General features: G+C 45.9%; 1 long non-coding RNA gene across 1 annotated transcript; it reads left to right on the top strand.

The window, feature by feature from the left end:
* Positions 1 to 26: 26 nt before the first annotated feature.
* LOC111928850 (uncharacterized) lies at positions 27 to 11266 on the top strand. The gene is made up of 5 exons (XR_002864342.2): positions 27 to 1076; positions 7204 to 7285; positions 10231 to 10384; positions 10608 to 10775; positions 10970 to 11266. It is a non-coding gene; the product is annotated as an uncharacterized LOC111928850 (long non-coding RNA).
* The last annotated feature ends 1871 nt before the right edge of the window (positions 11267 to 13137 follow it).

Genomic DNA, 13137 nt, shown 5'->3' with positions numbered 1-13137 from the left:
GCCGCGCCGGCCGAGCCTCCCCCGCCGCCCCGCCCCGCCCGCCGGCCGCGCCCGGCCCCTCACACGGGCCTGCGGCTGGGCCGGGGGCGGCGAGACGGCCGGGGCTGCGGCCGGGTGACCCTGCACACTCCCCGGTTTCACAGAATCACAGAATCGATTAGGTTGGAAAAGTCCGCAGAGATCGTCGTGTCCAACCACGTCCAGTCGTTCCTTAAACACATCCAGCGAGGGTGATTCCATCACCTCCCCGGGCAGCCCATTGTAATCGCCATTTCTGTGGAGAAATTCCCCCTAATTTCACAGAATCACGGAATTTAGGGAGTTGGAGCGACCCACAAGGACCATCGAGTCCAACACCTGGCCCTGCACGGGTCCAGCCTAACCCTCCCCTGGCACAGCTTTAGGCCTTGTCCCCTCGTCCTGACGCTGCTCGCCTGGAGAACAGCGAGCTACACCTGGCTACAGCCTCCTTTCAGGGCTGGATTCGGCAGGTGGAAGCCCGAGGGCCAGGATAGCCAGGCTGTGGCTGCAGCTGCTGCCCACGGGGTGCCAAGATTCCTCTGGAAGCAGCAGCGATTCCCCCATGGAACAACTATCCTAAAGATGTAAAGCACAGTTGCGTGCGCTGCTCTCAGGCAGCTGCTTCCATGACCAAAGCCCTGCTGCCTCCTGACGTGACCCGTGTCCGATCAGGAGTTTAAAGGGATCATTTGCTCCATGCAGCGCTACTGCCAGTCTCTGACCTTTGATGCAATTCGGCAAATCAGTTGGCTCTGATTACAAAAGCCTTTGAAACTTTAAGTGCCACTACCATTCCACCTCATGCTGTCTGCTGGACACCAGAGTACTTGAAAACAGACACCTGAGAGAAAAATGAGAGCCAACACAATTTCCATAGGAGCTTAAGGAGGTCACTGTCAAGTTTGTCCTATATATTTTTGATGTAAAGAAGCTATTATTTTGTTGGAGTGAGGTTTTCAGTTGCTGCAAAACCCAGCTACTTCTGGCCAGAAAAGCAACAGAGAAACCTTTCAGACGTCTCACTGTACAGCTCTACTTGTGGAACAAGGGCTTAGGTGAGCATGGCAGCACGTACCAGATTGTTCTGGTTTCCAGATGTGTGGTGTCCCACTCAGCATTTAGAATGGAATTTGATCCTGAGAGTCTTTTGGGAGTAGCAAGGGTGTCATTGGTAACTGCAGGTTGTTCTCTGGTTCCCGTTTGTCCTCAGTGAGACAGGAAAAACAAAGCTCTCCTGCCAAGTCTCCTGGCATTGAGCAGAGAGCAGCAGTTGTCCTGAACACAAAGGATTCATACAGGAGTGTATCCAAGCTAACACAGTGAATTACTGAGAAAAAAACCAGCATATTATCTGTAAAACAGTTATTGCTATTTACAGAGCAGCACTAGTGGGGTCTTCCCAGAAGTGTCAGGGTCCTACATGATATGGAGGCATGAGTGCTGGGAGACAATTTCTGCCCCATTGAGTTGGCAGTGAAAGGCCAGCATGGAAATGATAAATGTTTCATGTTGAGCCCTTATGTGCAGTAGAACTGCTCTTTACAAGGCTTTGGAAGGCGAGTAGGAGGCATCTGGAGAGGCAGCAGGAAAAAATGAGGCAGTGAGCATTAGAATAGCTTTGTGAGAAGGCAGAAGGCTTGAAGACAAGGCCAGGGCACAATGACAAGGACACACAGAGGAACAGGTCATGGCACAGGGCAGGCAGAATGGGCTGCAGTGGAGAATTTGGTACTTTGAGGGGCTTCTGATAGCACTTGGAGGACAGGAGGCAAAAAAAATCGGGAGCAGGAAAGGCAGGAACTTTACTATGCAATATTTGGTTTTGCCTGCAAACAATCTGGACTTTCCCCTCACATGTTTTTTTTCCCCGAAGGATGAGTTAAGTTTTCTAGATTCCAGGTCTCCTAACAAGGAATTTCTGCTCCTGCAAAGTTCTCTCTTTCTATCTTCTGTCTTACTGCCTCTCTTTTTGGTGCTTCGTCATATTCCTGACCCTTCCCTCCATTGCTGCCTATTCTACTTTATTTTTTCTCCTTTTCATTCATGATTTGCACATATTTTTCTGTGATTATTTCTCTCCTGCTGCCTCTTCCCTTTTTCACTCATCTTTCTTTCCTGCATGCTTCCATCTTCAAATTCTAAACCCTTAATCTGGGTCTGTCTTGTGTGACTGGAAAACAAACCAAGCTCCTAGGAGTAGGAGCAGGTTGGTTTTCTATGTGCTGTCCTGCCCAGCACTGTAATTGAACACACAGCAGTTGGAATTCTTGGGAGGGGAAAAAAGAAATGCCTATTGTAATCTCCATGTATCAGACCTCAAACCAAGCTATAAATGCAGGGCAAGCTGGTTCTGGACACCATGGTCTTCTCACCAGCACATGACACTGAAGGTTGGAGAATTTACTTTTATGCCATGCTTTCCATCCTCATAAGTGAAGAATTTTTCCTTATGGAAAAGCACGTAGCCCTCCTGGCTAATTATCTGTCTGTACCATCTAAGTCCGCCAGCAGGTCAGAAGAGAGCAGAAGACATCCTGTGGCTGTGGTGAAGTGCCATTATTTTAACACAAACTTTCAAAAAACTGGCAACAGCTGTAATTTCTCACAGCACTTTTCGAAGTGCTTCAGAAACTTCAAAATCAGGTGAGCTGCTTTGGGATAGGCCACCCCTGCCATGGCCATTTGGCTGCCTGTGCTCATGGACAGCTCTGGATAGTCCAGCTCTCAGCATGGACATTGGTGATGAGGAAAAGAGCTGCAGGAAAGCTTATTGGGGATCTCTTTTCCTTGGATGAGGAGCCAAATTTAGGTTCAGACCCTTTCCTTAGCTATGCTGTGTGTGTGCCCATGCTTGGCCTTGTACCTTGCTGATCCTGTGCTTCCCTGGCTGGTGGATTCTCTGTCTTGACTTCCAACCTGGCTGGTCTCTATGGTCATGGTGGTCCCTGGACTGCAGCTGGCCCCTGTTGCTGTTCCCAGCTAGCCTGGCTCTCCTTCAGGTGCCATGGAGCTGTCAGGGAGGTCCCTGCCTGCCTCACCATCCCCCTTATCCCCAACCCTGATGGAATAACCATGCTTCTCCTTGCTGACAAGGGCTGCATACAGTCCTCAGGATGTGGGTGAAAAGCAGCTTTCTTCTTCCAGGGAAATGTGCTTTTTGGCACTCTTGCCAGGTATTGCCCTTACATAAATAATCAGTGTTAACACTGAAACATGACTAAGCAAGCTAATAGGCATTCTGTTTAGAAACAAGAAATAAAAAATATTGGTTTTGACACTGCTCAAATGACATGTAACACTTAATTCTCAAGCTCATGCTCTGTACTTTCATGGGTTATGTGACAAACCTGTGCTCAGACTTTGGGACACGGTAATCTTGTTTTCTCTGGTTATCTTACTCAATAAGTTTCTACTTCATTTGGGACTCATGGTTTACACACAGACAGAAGACATCCTGAAACAGGAGGGCATTCTGAATGTAGCTTAAGCACATTCCTAGGACTGCCCAGATCAAACTGCAGGTTCTGAACCAGTTCTCACTCACAGGGAAGGTGGGAGTCAGATGTACATCTGCTCCCACAGGATTCCTCTCAGTTCAGATGACATGGCTTGCTTCTGTCCTGGTGATGATGGAACTGTATCTAAACACTTTGCTGGGAAGGTCAGATCAAGAGTGAAGTGGAGCCACTGCTACTTCCCCTCCTCAGTGAGCAGTGCCAGCACTGCCCAGCAGTAGCCAAACCACTGCTGTGTTTTCAACACCACTCCAGCTACAAATACAAACCACAGTACTGAGGGCTATTATGAGAAAGTTAACTAACCCAATACACTGTGTTTTCTGAAAGTTAAAGAAAATTGTTGAATTGCTTATCCTGACACTTTAAATGGCTTTGGAGTACTCAAGCAGTTTATTTGGAAACAGAAAAAAAATGTTTTGGCTGAGTTTTTTGTGCCCCTAGTGAAGAATATGTCTTCTTAAATGCAGGGAAAAGTGAGTTAGAACAGAATGTTCCTAGCCCTTCACATTGTGCCTTTGGCATTCTCCAATTACAACATGTTAGCTGTGTAAATTGAATTTCTCCTTGAACTTTTACAACTTAAATAATTATATAAGTCTATTAAGAAGTATTATAAGTTAGAAGTTGTGATATTTCAAAATGATAACTTTGCATGATAACTTTGTATTAGGAATATGCAACTGAAAGATCTGATTTTTGGGATGGCTGCACAGTAGCACAGCTGATTTTGTTCCAGTGTCATAACTTAGGTTTTATGAAGATAAAGATTCAGATCAGAATTCACTCATCTGCCTGCTGAGAAGAACCACTATTTTTGCCTTGATGATTAAAGAATACTCCTAATGATCTGTGAAGAGCTGTTGTAATTTGACAGCAGGAAATGATTGTGGCTTTTGAATATGTAGCAAATATTTTAAAGCAGGCTTTTAAACGGTTTCCTTGGCAACCAACTCTTTAGAGATCGACGCATGCTATTAAGTATCCTGGTGGACTTGGATCAGCCTTGCAATATTAAAGATAGTTGTCTCCAACACTGCCAGGTCATGCGCAGTTCCTCACTGTCCAGCAGTCCTGCAGCTCAGAGGGAAGCTCGCTCCCTGCCAGGCTTTTTCGCAGACGAGCAAGGACACACCTCTTGGTGGTGAGCTGGCGTAGGCATCCCGAGGGGTGGAGGAGCTGGCCGTGCTCACATTGGCTGCGTTATCCAGCAGCCCGGAGGAATGGGGAGTTTATTTCTCATTCATCCACGCTTTGCCACCCCTCTCCCCCGCAAGACAATGCTTGTGACTTGTGGTTCCCCTTTAAAAGTGATAGCAAGCACAGCTCTTAGTTTTTTGGTTTTTTTTTTGTTGTTGTTGTTGTTGGTTTTTTTTTTTCTTATATCTCATCTGTCTGGGGCATCACATAACTTATCTTTCAACCCCATAATCAGTATTTATGATAAATAGGAATGTAAAGCCATTAATGATGGAGAATCCTGGAGGCATCATTAACATAGAGAAGAACATCTCCTGCCCTTCTCCAAAGTTTCCAGTTATGTATTCATTCTGATTTGGCTTCCTTATTTGCCGTGGACATCTGGGATTTAAGGCAGCTTTAGCAGAACTGAGCTGAGCATGTTGAAGAAAACAAGTGTTTAGGAGAAGTGTGCTAAACAGTGATCCTAATGGAGGGCATTGCCTGGTGTTTGTCATCAGTCCTGTGGGAGCCTCATCGGATACCTCAGCAGTGCTGGGGTCTCTCGGGGCAGACTTGGAAAATAGGGTTGGTGAAGTGAGATAACTGCTGACAAGTATCCTTTAAGAGATTCTCATACTTGTGCTTCTTTAGGTAAGCCTGATGTGTAGGAGTAGCTTCTTGCTTGGCCATGCTTTGCTTTCTGGAACTCTCAAGAGACAGGCTTTTCTAGAACTGATGCAGAAAAAGAGAGTGCTTTCTGAAAGCAGTTGCTACCTTCTATTCATGGATTTGAAGGCAGAAATCAGCACAAATTCCTTAAAGTAGAAATCAAGCAGAAGACAGCTCACGCATGACCCAGTCTGTGGCATTATTGTACTTAATAGCCGTTTTTATTTCCTACTCATCTTTGCTTACCACTTGTTAATCCAACCACTGCCTGCTGTTATTGGAAGGGTTACTACTTTATCCTAAGAGCAAATAAGAGTAGAATAATAAGCATTCAGTGTTGTCATGCCACTTCTGTAAGACCAAAACTGAAGCAATATTCAAACTAAATTACATGTTTGTATAAAACCAGAAAAAACAGGGCCCACATGCAAAATGAAATCATGAAACATAATTTTGAAATGCAAACAATTTCATGAAATCTTGTGTTTACAAGTGAGCCTGGGAACTTGCAGGTCCTAGCCAAAGCATATGGAAATTTTGGAGAATCCTCATGTTGACTTAGCATGGATGGCACTGGGTCCACAGGAAGATGGATGCATTCAAAATCATGTCCAGCATTCAATAGAAGCTTCAGCTGCATGTAATCTTGGTTTTTCACATGAGAGTGTCATGTAGAAACATGTTCTGTGTGTGATCTGAGCTGCTTTGCCATCTACCTTCTGTACAGGCCCATTACAGGCACTGGGAATCTAGGGTACTGTGATTCTGCACTTGCAGAATATCTGCTACCGTCATCTTCTTCCATTTCTGATTATTTCAAAACTCAACATTTGTGCTGATTGAATTAAACAAATTGTCAGTATTTGAAGGAAAAGCCTGCTTAGTTCTCAGGACAGCTCAATACAGGGAGAGGAAAGAAGTAATATTTGCATTTAGCTTCATTCACAGGGTGAAGGTATGATGGTTACACTGTTAAATGTCACACTGTGCTTAATCCACCTGAGCAGGATTAACTACCTAGTCTGATATTTAGGAATGTTATTTGAATGTTTTCAAGACCAACTATAGGGTAGTTCAGAAGCCTGATTTGAAAAGAATTGCTTTGAAAGAAATTATAGTAAATATTGATGAAACAAAAATGAAGAATGGCCTGAATTCTTGGCTTTTTTGTGACAGGAGGTGGCAGAGCTTACCTGTTTTTTGAACCTAGATAAATGAATGGCAATTTTTACCTGTTTTTTGAACCTAGATAAATGAATGCAGGTAGGCATATCCTGTCACAGTGGAGGACCCACAACCTTGAGACTAGACCAGCTGGGGACGATGTGGCGAGATAATGAAGGACGTGGCCTGAAAAATAATGGACTTTAATACAAAAAAAACCAAAGAGACAATCCAAATAGCATAAAAGGTGCACCAAAAAACAAGGGTCAAGGGGATACAGTAACTTGTATAAACTAATAGATTGGGATGGAATCTGAGGGTAAGGGTCCAACAGGAAAGGGTGATTACGAATATGTAAAACATTGCACCAAACATGAACCAACAATAGCAGGGGAAACAAAGAACTTTCTGGTAATGTTTACATAAAACTGAACAGGGGGCACTGTGGATAATAGTCTCCTCTCCATAACTATGAGGGATTTTCTCAGAGGCTTCTGCCTGAGTTGCTATCAACCCCAACAATATTCTGATTCATCTACTGTATTCTAATTCTGGGCAAGCCTGGCCCAGCTATAGTCCTGAATGAAAACACTATAAGGTTATCCCATCATCAGTTGGGAAAACTTCATTAAACAGAAGTATTCCCTCACAGGTTCTCATGGGTCCCATCTCCATGTGCCTTCAGTCTCTGCTTCTGGAAACTCCTGAGAGCCGTTCAGCCTTTTACCTTTCAGGTGAGTCACTTTGCACAGTTGCATCTGTGCATGATTATGTTCCATTTCGCTCAACTGGGGATTCAGGTTGCTCCCAGCCTGTGAATAAGTTTTCATCTTTTTCTACACCACTGTGAAATTACTGTTTTTCCAATGCTTTTTGATCCATGCATTGAAATAAGCAAAACCACGTTTCATGCTTGGTGCCACAAAGAAGAAAAATTTTTCCTGTAGCACAGAGCCAGAAAAATGCTTTGCGAGAGCACATCTAACTTACTGAATCTCTCCCTTCTCTGGCCCCATTCCCTTCCTCCCTATCATGCTCCAGCTATGGCTGGCCTGAGCTCTCCCTTGCAGAGAGCACAGTGTGTTGCCAACACCACTGCAGATTTACAAGGTCTGGTTTTAAACGCCCTTGTAACAAACAAAAACGTGTACGTGCTGCTTCTGTACTAACAGCTGTTAACCTAAATCATAGCGTGAACAACCAATGAGATGCTAGAGCCCATCTTTTCCAAAATGCTGCTTTACATCTGGGCCCAAACTGCAGAGCTGGAGTGGAGGATCCTTCCACATGCAGTGTCTGTAAGCAGACTCTGGGCAGCTGAGGAGCCCCAGCTGTTCTCCAAGATACCACTGCAGGGACTGAAAAGCAGCACTCTGGCACACAGGAGACATGGAGAGACACGGGCCCTGTGCTTTATTTTAGGGGAGTCAAGGCCAGCTGTGGATGCTAGCTTTGGAGCAGGCTGCAGGGAGCCTGCAGAAACTGCAGGCCGCATACTTTTCTCAAGTCCAGCCTGAGAAAGTAGCCTGTTGTAGTGCATCTAGAAATCTTGGTACCTCCCAAGGGTAAAACTCACCTTTGGTTTGTGTAATGTTAGTTCCTACCTGAAAACCTTCTTTCCCTCCCCCCCCTTCCCATTGGCTGTGACCTCCCTGCATCCCCTAATCACCCCTGCCCCCTGGTATAAGAGATAAGATCCAGAGCATTTCACTCTCTCTCTTGCCCCGGATGGACGACAGACAATAAACCCGGGATTATTCCAGCAAGTTTGAGCCTCCTGTGTCTAGATACTTTGAGTCCATGTTGTATCCACTCCAGGACCCCTTCCGCCGCCTGTGCCCAGAGACGAGCAGGCTCCACAGGGGGTGGGACAGAGGGGTCCCATCGGGGAGCTGGATAGCAACAGTAGCCTGGGAAGTTTTAGGGAGGAATCAAAACGATTCTTAGAGGCAGAAAACAGCCTTGCCAGGTGCTGTTTGTCTGCCCCTTGTTTTCTTTTCAAGAGAAAATCAGAGGGTGTTGTTCACCTCTGACCAATGATGGTGATGTAGCAGTTTACTAACCAATAAGAGTTTCCTTTCTGTACTTTCCACGAACCGGTCTATAAAACAAGGCTGAAGCAATAAACTAAGGAATTCTCCTGTTCTGACTCCATGAGAGTCTGTGTCGTTCTCTCCTCGCTGTTCCTAATAGAGCGACAGCCAGCTGTTAGGGTCAGCATTGATATCCTGTGAAAGGTGAGTGGAGTTGGCTGCTGTTCCTGCAAGATTTAGACCTCTTCTTCTCCACAGGCACCTTGTTCTTTTTGCTTGGCCTCCACTTCCCATAACAGTCGTGATGTACCTGTTGTTTCTGAGTTCAGCATGTTCTGAATTCTGCATGAGCCTTTGGAAAAGCAGCACTTTTAGATTGTCTTTTGGCTGATGCATTTTAAATGGTTATTAAGCATTGCTTATCACTTATTGACCTCATAGGAACACTTGACCTTTGCATGAACTACATTCAAAATGCTTGATAAAGCCATGCAAAATATTCTCATTTCTAAAAGATCTGACTTTGAGCAACAAAGAGGAGATAAACAGGACTCCATCCAGCACGACCTGCACAGTAAAATGTCACTTAATGCAGACAGTTTGTTGCTTTCCATTTTACATCTTTCAATGAAAGCTTTGATGCTGTAAGGCTGGAATAAAGGAAAGGCACAGTACCTAGTACAACACAGTGCACAGCAGCAGCAGCAAATTTGATTTGTCTCATAGGGCAGGTAATGCACTTAAGTAATTGTGTAGTGCAGTACAGTCAAATTTCACAGACCTCAGTCTGTGACAGTCAGAAATCAGCGAGCTGACAGATGGCCCTTGTTGCCTTGTTGCCTTGTTGGGCAACCTCCCAGCATGCATAAACTGGGGAGGTGGGTATCAGTTACAGGTGCACAATCCAGCTGACAGGACAGACCCTCAGGCTCTTTGGAGTCCAACACAGTTAGCTGTGACACATCTGACAGCTTTATATCTGTTCATACTCTCCATAATAACATGACATGGGTTCAAGTGAATATAACAGCCAATGAATGAAGGCACAAACAGCTTTAACAAAGGTTCACAATGTTATTTCCAATATTTTAAGGCTCATACATATACCTGAATTCAAGTTCTGCATTACTCTCTGACAAATCTAAAAGAGTATATTCCAGAAAGATATGGTTAGTAAGCTGTTGTAAAGAATCAGGCAAACATAACCTCCAGCAATGTTTGATGACAATGATTTGTAACCTGGTGTTTCAATTTGTACCTTGATAAAAGTTTAATTGCCTGACACCAAGAAAATCTGTCTTTCAAGCTGTGCAGGTGTTTATCTGGCATGAATATATTGCTAAGAAGATTTTGAAGTAAATAAATAAAACCCATTTGGTTTCATTTGCAGCATTGCTGGGTAAAGATGTGGGCTTTTGATTGTGTCTCTCTTGGGTGCTAAAGAAAATGGATTGGTTAGGACATTGTGGTTAGGGAACTTCCTTGTATCTCCTTTTTAATAACTGAGGCCTCTCACAGAACCAGGCTGTGCTGCTTTTGGCTGGAGTAGAGTTACTTTTCTTCACAATAGCTGGCATGAGCTGTGTTTTGGGTTTGTGCTGGAAATAGTGTTTATAACACAGGGATGCTTTTGTTATTGCTGACAGGGCTTACACAGAGCCAAGCCTTTTCTCACCCCACCTCAGCAATGAGGGGGCTGGGGGTGCATAAGGAGTTGGGAGTGGACACAGCCAGGACAGGCGATTCCAAATGACCCAAGCAATATCCCATAGCATATGGAGTCACACTCAGCATGTAAAGGTGAGGGAAAAAGGCAGAAGGGAAGGACATTCAGAGTGATGGTGTTTGTCTTCCCAAGTCACCTGCTCTCCTGGGGGGTCACTGAACACCTGCCCATGGGAAGCAGTGACTGAATTCCTCATTTCCCTTTGCTTGCGTGTGGAGCTTTTGCTTTACCTATTAAACTGTGTTTCTCTTAACCCATGAGTTTTCTCACTTTTATGATTCTCTCCCCTTTAATCAGTGAAGAGGAGTGAGTGAGGAGCCTTGTGGGACTGAAGTGCTGGCTGAGGTTAAACCATGACACAGAATTAACAAATGCAGGACCACAGTGGCTTTTCATCATGTCCCTTCATACCAAAATGCTCATTGACATCTTGGGCAACAGCAAAAGCTGGGGGTGAGATGGCAGGTAAGGTGCAAAGTTATTCTAATGCCCTTTTCTCAAATCTTCACATGGGCAAAAATCTGTCTCCCCACAGAGCTATTTCCTTGTGTCTGTGTCTGCACAGGGCAGTCATCACCTGCTCCATTGGAAATGCAATATATCTGTAAATGCATTGCTCACTGACAAAATTACATCTGTGTCTTGCTGCTCATCATCAGGACCAGCTCTGAAATCAGCAGTTCTTCTGAGATCTGTGTCTGCTCATCTGCCTTCCCCATCCCCAGCAAGCATACAAAGGGCACTTTAAATATAACCTTGGTCTCTGGTACAGAAATAAATCATGAAACATGACCCTCATGCCAGTCAAAGAAGGAGCATTGCAATTCCTACTGCAAATTCCTACTGTTTCGTGAGTATTTCGCTTTCCTTGAAATGACACTGTGAGTGCCAGCTCCACAAAGAAGAGGAGCACAAAGCATGAGTACAAGCCAAGTCCAGCTGAAACTCTGCAGCCTGTGGGTGACAGATGAGATCTTTGCTGTTGCATCCTGTGTCTGGCCAGGGCTGTGGTTTCCCCCAGCAGTAGCTCTCACAGGGATTGTCTGCACAGTGTCACGGGAGCCAAGAGCTGGAAAACACATTTTAATTTACTTGCTTCAGTTTGGTCCCTGAGGGAAACCCACAGGGTGGTGCCTGCAGGCAGGATTAGTTCAGGTGTCTGGGTTCCCAGGATATCCCACTCTCAGTAAACTCTGCCTTGGCAAAACATCTGTGCATGGGAAAAAAGTTCTAGCAGAAATGGGAATTTTTCAACTCCTTAGCTGGGAGAGGGACCAAGATGGTGTCAGGAAAATTAATTCACAAACACCAGAGGTTTATGTCCAAAAAGGAGACAGAGGAGTCCTTTTACTTTATTCGAATAAAGGGAGAGGCCAGGGGGCATTCCCCTGGGGTCTCTCAAAATTTTGGAGGGCGCAGCCTCCTTTTTATCCTAATTCCCGGCCGCTTGTCCCTTCTCTCTTCCCCCATAGGCTGAGGGACTTGAGAGGTACAGGCTTCCCGGAACGCCTGATACCTGGGGTACCTTCCCACCCCCCACAATGCATAATCATTTCTTAATTCTTAACTCTTGTGGAATTCATGGTGCTCTTTCAGTGCCTCTTTGATCTTTTAGTGGAATCCATCCCATTGTTTCTGTTGTCTCTCACTGATAGCTGCATCTTATCAGCAGACTCACAGCTTGTTTGTAAAGACAAACCCATCATACCTCTCAATGGTAATAGTAAGTTGATTTAAGTATCTGAGAGTAATTACCAGGTTACAACTCCCTTCAACACTTGGTCTGCCTGGCTAAAGGAATGGAATGACTTGGAGGGTGCTTTCGTGCAGGGTCTGCCCAGTGCCTCAGAGCAAACTTTATCGGGAGCCTGTTAAAGTGGGACAAAAAGCAGCATATTTCCTCCTCAGGGACTAGGATGTACGTTTGTTTGTATTTATTTACTATAAAGACGTCTAGCAAAAGTACCTGTAGTGTACTTGAGTCAAGTGACCACCGTGAAACCTGTGCCTCAAGGTGCTTCATTCCTTTCCATCTCTCTTGGCATTGGGAGTTTTTCCTGCCCAGAGGGGGCGATGGAACAGCGTCAGCTGTGAGGTAATGTCCCGCGCCGGGACGAGCTCCCCGCGTCAGTTCTCCGCTATAGCGCAGATCTCCCAGCGGGATAAGTGCAGGGTAGTCCAGTGGCTGTGTACCACCAGGATCCGGTGAGAGCAGAGCGATCCAGAGGCTGCGGATCACCGGGATGCGCTGGGGGCTGTGAGGGCGGCGCGGCCGCGCCGGTGCCGCTCCCGCCCAGCGCCGCCCGGCGCCCGGAGTGCGGCACGGCAGCAGCGCCGCCCTCACTGCCGCCGCCTGGTGGCACAACACGGGCACTGCGGCACGGACCCGGCGCACCTCATCCGGTCCCTGTGCTGGGATGCACAGTCAAATCCAGTGAGTGTGTGAGTTGCAGGAGTCCTGCAACTTGGAAAGGACCTTCAGGGGTTAAGATCATCGAGAACAACTGGTAACCCAGCACTGCCGAGCCTACCGCTAGACCGTGTCCCCAAGTGCCACATCTAAACTGCAAAAGCAAATGGGGTGTATACTGGGTTATGCACGCCTCCAGGGATGGTGACTCCACCACTTCCCCACACAGCCTGTTCCACAGCTTGACAACCCTTTCAGTGACCACATTTTTCCTAATTATCCAACCTCAATCTCCCCTGGCTCAACTTGAGGCTGTTTCCTCTTGTCCTGTCATTTATTACCTGGGAGAAGAGACTAACCCCTGTCTGGCTACAGTCTCCTCTCAAGTGGTTTTAGAGAGCACTAAGGGCTCCCCTG

The sequence above is a fragment of the Cyanistes caeruleus genome, chromosome 5 (genome assembly GCF_971803275.1).
Source record: "Cyanistes caeruleus chromosome 5, bCyaCae1.hap1.1, whole genome shotgun sequence".
Taxonomy (NCBI): Eukaryota; Metazoa; Chordata; class Aves; order Passeriformes; family Paridae; genus Cyanistes; species Cyanistes caeruleus.
The sequence above is the reverse complement of the archived record's forward strand: the minus strand, read 5'-3'. Positions and strand labels throughout refer to the sequence as shown.